We start from the raw sequence: 6,420 nt of genomic DNA, 5'->3' as shown, positions 1-6,420 counted from the left end.
ATCTGCAAGCTGAAGACCCAGGAAAGTTGTTTGCAAACTTGGCTACATGTTAAAATCACCTGGGGGAGGTTTTTTTTAATTAAACATTGTATTTTGAGATAATTGTAGATTCACATACAATTGTTTGGAATAATACAGACAGATCCTGTGTACCCTTCACCCAGTTCCCCCCAGTGGTAACATCTTGCAAAACTGTAGTACAATATCACAACTAGGTTATCACCACTGATGCAGTTAAGATACAGGGCATTTTTATCACCTCAGAAACCCCTCAAGTTGCCCTTTTATAGTCACATTCATTTCCTTGCGGCCTCCACCCCCTCCTTAACCCCTGGAAGTCATTAATTTCCATCTCTATAATTCTGTCATTTCAATAATGCTCTATAAATATTACAGTTTTGTGATTGGCTTTTTCACTCAGCATAATTCCCTGGAGAATCATCTGATTTGTCGCATATATCAATAGTTTGTCCCCTTTTATCGCTAAGTAGTAGTCGTTATGGAGGTACCACAGTTTATTGACCCACTGAAGAACTTATGGGTTGTTTCCAGTTTGGGACTATTTACAAATAAAACTGCTATAAACATTCATGTACAGGTTTTTATGTGAACATAAGTTTTCATTTCTCTGAGAAAATGTCCAAGAGTGCAATTTCTGAGTCTATGGTCATGGCATGTTCAGTGTTTAAAGAAACTGTCAAAACTGTACAGAGTTGCTGCACAATTTTCTGTTCCCATGAGTAATATTTCTTAAGAGGTGCTCCACATTCTAGGAAGTAATTATTATGCTCAAGTGGGTGGTGCTTCAATTGGTCAGTCCTGGGTTATTTATGTGCTGCTGGAAGAGGCAAGTTCAGCTCCATCCCAGACACAGAGCCTAAGAGTAGCTCCCTAAAGAGTATCAGGAAGCCATTAGAAAAAGCCAATATTTGGAGGTGGCGATCTGTCTGCAAGGAGTGCAAGGTTCATCCAGAAACTTGAATGGGATGTTGATACCACTGCATGAGAGGAGCACAGCCAAATCTCCCTGAGCCGAGCTGTTGGCATCTGCAAAAAGGTGGGGAGAGAAGGGAGCAGACTCCCTCCTGGAGTGACTCAAGGATTCAAACACCACGAGCTTCATTCGCGAAGGCTTCAGGAGGGGTTGCTTTCCCGTTGCATCTTTGACGTAGTTTCCTAGACTCTGCTCCATGATTTAACTTGCAAGTCTGAAATGAAGATGGAGGAAGCAGTGGGAAAAGTTGAAGAACTCATTGAGTCTGAAGTCCCACCAAAAACATCTGAACAAGAGTCAGCTAAGGAGGAAGATGGATCTGTGGAACTGGAATCTCAGTTTCTGAAAGATGGTGTGGTGGATTCTACAGTTCTTTCTTCAATGCCCTGCTTGTTGATGGAACTGAGAAGGGACTCTTTGGAGTCTCAGTTAGCATCCACGGAGGGTGACAAACCGACAACTGGCTGAGTTTATGAGGGAGACTCCTCTAACCACTGCATGCTTTCCACTTCCTCTACTGGTCACCTGGCCGATTCAGATACGCTGTCTTCTGCAGAGGAGAATGAACCCTCCCAGGCAGAAACAGCGGTAGAAGGAGATCCTTCCGGTGCCACAGTTGGGCGCAAGTCTCACCCGTCCTGATCTGAAAGTGAAACATCCACCATGGCTGCCAAGAAAACCCGGCAATCCAGTGATAAACAGAATGGCCCAGTTGCCAAGGTTAAAGGTCATCGGACCCAAAAGCACAAGGAGAGAATCAGGCTACTGAGGCAGAAACGGGAGGCTGCTGTACGAAAGAAATATAACCTGTTGCAGGACAGTAGTACCAGTGATAGTGACCTGACTTGTGACTCAAGCACGAGCTCATCAGACGATGCTGAAGAGGTTTCAGGGATCACTGCAGAGATACCAGGTCGTTTGGATCCAAGATTCCTAGCAAGTGACAGAACATCTGCTGGCAATGCACCACTCAATGAAGAAATTAATATTGCCTCTTCACATAGTGAAGTGGAGATGGTGGGAGTTCAACGACATGCAAGGTGGGTTCATCCTCAAGGAGGTGTGCCTCAGAGTGTCTCTTCATGGAAGCAATGGCTCTGGCATGCAGTATGTTAGCACCCGGCAAACACAGTCATGGACTGCTGTGACTCCCCAGCAGACGTGGGCGTCACCTGCAGAAGTTGTTGACCTTACATTGGATAAGGATAGCAGACGTAAATACCTACTGTAATGCAGTGTCACTGTGTTTCCTCTGCACTGTTCTCTTCCACTTACTTCTCTTCCTCTTTGTGACATGGAAGCTCATTGTCATAGCTTCAGCCTCAGAAGCTGTTTGTGGCATTTGTATAATCAAAACTCATGGAAAATTGCTCCCTTCCCCCCCCCCCTTTTTTTTAAATTAAAAGAAGTCACTTAGGAAAGTAACATCACAGAGAAAAGAATTTCTTCTTTCCCTCAGTAGGAATCTGAGAATGATGAATTTTATTAGACGACTTCATTTTACTTGGTGACTTTCAATCTTAGGAAACTGCCTTCCTTTTAGAATGATATTTTAATTACCAGGTGAAATGGATTTCAGTTTTTGAATCTTGTATTTATTTTTCTGTGTAATAAAATTAATACGTAGACTTGGGAAAAAAAGCCAATATTTGATTACCTACTATTACACTACCAGGCAGCGTTCTAAGCATTTACAGGTATTAGCTCATTAAATCCTTTCAACCACACAGGTACTATTACTCCATTTTACAGATGAAGCACCTGAGGCCCCAAGATTTAATAACTTGCCTAAAGTCACACAGCTAGTAAGTAGGGAGCCCAAATCCCACCTCAGCCTGCCTGGCTCCAGAGCCTGTGCTCTTCTCCATTCTGCCATGCTTCCCCCAAAGGAGGGGAGAGGTGCCCGGGCAGGCAAATTGAATAGATCCTATAGGAAGGCTCTTCCCTGTCTGGGACTTGTCCTCTTCCCTCAGCGTCAGCTATTTCCACTCTTCCTTCCAATCATTTCTCCTACCCCCGCCCCCCAAGATTTCACAGAATCTCCCTCTGTGATTCTAGGAACACTGGTGTCCTCACACTCCTCTTACTAACTCACTGTTATAGATTAAAAGAAGAAAATCAGCAACAACAATGCCAACAGAAACACAAACAACCCAAGCAGAAGGCCAGCTCTCCAGTGTCTCTGGATTAATGCAGCTTCTCAGGTTTCAGAGGGGACAAATATCTGATGGGCAAGCACCTGTCTGGCAGGTGAGGACATCTCTCTCCCAGGGTGTGCTGGCTCAAGCTGGGATGGAATGCTGCTATTTTCTTCTTGACCTTGAGGTGACCCATGCAAAGCACAGTCAGCACCTCATGAAAGGCTGGTGAAATCTGTCTGTCTCTCCCCACTGACTTTGCTTAGCTTGGGTGCCAGCACAGTGCAGTTTCAAAATCAGCATTGAGCATTTGCCAAGCATTGCCTGGGGTCAACTGTTTGTTGAAAGCAATGAGGGTATTCACCTTCACGTAAGAGTCACAAAATTTTCTTCCAGGAGCTCTATAGGTAGAGGAAGGAGGGAGAAGGAAGGAGTCCAGAATGACCTTTAGCCTTCTCAGAGCTCCCTTGCCGGAGGATTGGAGCTGGGAGGAGGCTGTAAGAGGGGGAAGAGGATGGACAGCCAAGGAGGAAGGAAAGAACGGTATAGGGGAGCATTCAGTCAGGGCAGGACTGGCTGAAGATACCATCAAAGCCCTACTAATTCTGATTTTTCTATTCTCCCCTTTCTCTGCCATAGGCTCTTCATTGCCATGTTTTCTCAGCTGACAATTTGGCCACAAAGTCAAATCCATAGTCTGACAGTGGAAGAGAATACTTTTGTTTGGGCATCTTTTGGAAATAGGGGGTATATTCTTGCCATGCTTCTGACTCTCCTGTTCATGCTTCCTCTACTCTCTTCACACGCGGGATGAGGTGTATGTAGATTATTTATGGTTTTCACTATAGATGTGGATTTGACATCAGCTAAAATGTGCCCACTGAAGAGGTCATTATAGAAAGAGGTTTTTCACACCTCAAAATATAGGCTGAAATAAGCATCACATTGTTGCATCACAGACCCATCTAGTTGCTCTATATTATAATTGAAGCATTATTTCCCTGACAAGAATGCATGCTGTTAGATTCTAAATCCCATCTTAAATGATTTTAGCCAACATTTAGCCAATAATCCCTTTTTATTATATTGGCAGTATTTTCTTTTTAAGGAAAGAATAAAAAGTCCTCAAGAATCATTTGACTATGCGAAAGGCAATGTGAGGGCACATTGATTTTTATTCCCTGCCATCAAGGTAAATTTAGCTCTGGCCTGATTATAAGCCATTTAAAAAGTGTGGTACAGCCAGGCTGAAGGTTAGAAATGCCTGATGTAAGCAGATTTTTTAAATATATATATATTCATGTTTATCAAAGTGATATATGTACATACTTTCAGTCAAATGTGGTATAATATTTATAATGACAAATAGCTACCCTTTTCCATCCCAGATTTTTACTTCCTAGAGGTAACCACTGTACATTCTTTTCTCTTGCTATTTACTTTGATTATTCTACATAGATACTTAAATGACTGTTTCTTGACTTTTTGGTTTTGTATCTTATCAGTATGACCTGGTGGCTTCTCACTCTGGAAGCCAAGAATTTAGCATTCTTACTTTGTTTCACATACGTATCATCACAGAATTCTCTTTTCTTGGTTATATTCCTACCAAGTGCGTGCAGTATTGGCTGTATGCAAATAAATATTGTTCCCTGATGAGCCAAGTAGTTTATTATGTTTGCATTTCTGTGTCAACCTCTAATTTCCCAAAGTACGTTTCCTCGGATGTTACTTTTCTGGGGCTTCCTTAGAATTTCTTGTTGTTTGCACATCAGAATACCCACCAGTCAATTTTCCACATAATCAAACTAATCCCCCACCATCCCTCCTGGATCCCTCTGTGCCTGTTTCTAATCTCGACCAGGTTTGCACTCTCAGCCACTGCCCAGCTGTAATTCTGGGAACACTCTTTGCAATTCCGCTGGACATTCCCATTGCTCCATCCCCTGCATTGGATCCCTTACTGTCTCTGTTCCTTGTTTTATCATTTAAGATGATGCTTGCTGCTATAACAAACATACCTCAAAAGTTGTTGGCTTAAAGTAATAGAAGTTTATTTTGAGGACTTCCCTGGTGGTCCAGTGGTTAAGACTCTGTGCTTCCAATGCGGGGGGCATGGGTTTGATCCCTGGTTGGGGAACTAAGATCCCACATGCTGTGTGGTGTGGCCAGAATAAATAAATGAAGTCTGTCATGTACGATAATAATTTTAAAAAGATGGTAAATTTAAAAAAAAAGAGTACGCAGACTCTCTTTGTCTTGTGATTTTGCTGTCCTTTAGGGTCTTTACGTATTTTGCTTCCAGCCTGTAGGCAGAGGAGAGAGGATTGCCTGTAGGAGATTTTGTTCCTTTGGCCAGAGCCCAGTCATATACCAGCACCTAATGGCAAGCGAGGCTGAGAGATGTAGTCTGTGTGTCCAGGAGAAAGAAGTGGTGGTGAAGAAGCGATACTTGAAGAGATGCTAGCTGAGAATTTTCCAGAATTAATGAAAGACGTGAATCTTCATTGAAAATGTTTGGAATTCTGAATCCTACACAAAACAAATAAAAATAAATCCACACTTAGACTCATTATAGTGAAAATGAAGGTCGTTTTTATTAGTTTTATGACTCACAGCCTCCCTTTTCTTTTTTCTAAGCTTGATATTCAATTTTGGTTCATGACTCAGTTGCCTGTAACATATCCTTAAGTCGTTTTCTTTTTCTTTCAAGAGTGGTATCCTTTATATGACTCGGAGTCTGAAACTGGCAGTTGCCTTCACATATAAGTGGCAACTTGGTTGATGGTATCATTTTTGTTCTCAAATATATAGACCAGTGGTTCCCTACAAGGGATGAGTACCCTTCCCCTACCCCTGGGGACACTTGACAATGTTTGGAGACAGTTTTGGTTATAATTGGGGGGCAATGTTCCTGACATCTAGAGGGTAGAGGCCAGGTGCGCTGCTAAACATCCCAGGATGTACAGGACACCCCCCTCCCCATTGGCCCCAAATGCCCATAGTGCTGAAGTCGAGAAACACTGCTCTAGACATTGCCTCATTGCTGTCACTGTCTTAATGACAATTAACAATGTGGAGATGTCTGAGGTCAATCTGGCTTTTAAAAAACAATTATAGAGGTGTTGATAGAATTTGTGAGATTTTAGAAAGCTTATACTTGAAATGTAACAGAATTTCATAAGGCTACGTCTAAATGTAGTTTTTTAACCTGGCAGATTCAAGGTTTTCCTTGGCACAGGAGAGATTCAGTGGTTGGTTCCCACCACTGATGAAGAAGATCCCTGA

At 42.5% G+C, this 6,420-nt stretch overlaps 1 pseudogene; it reads left to right on the top strand.

Moving 5' to 3' along the window:
* Positions 1-1,148: 1,148 nt before the first annotated feature.
* Positions 1,149-2,244, top strand: LOC137227144 (protein ARK2N-like; annotated as a pseudogene).
* Positions 2,245-6,420: the final 4,176 nt, after the last annotated feature.

This window comes from Pseudorca crassidens, chromosome 7 (assembly GCF_039906515.1).
Source record: "Pseudorca crassidens isolate mPseCra1 chromosome 7, mPseCra1.hap1, whole genome shotgun sequence".
In the NCBI taxonomy this organism is placed as follows: domain Eukaryota; kingdom Metazoa; phylum Chordata; class Mammalia; order Artiodactyla; family Delphinidae; genus Pseudorca; species Pseudorca crassidens.
Note: the sequence above shows the minus strand (reverse complement) of the source record. Positions and strands in the feature narration are given on the sequence as shown.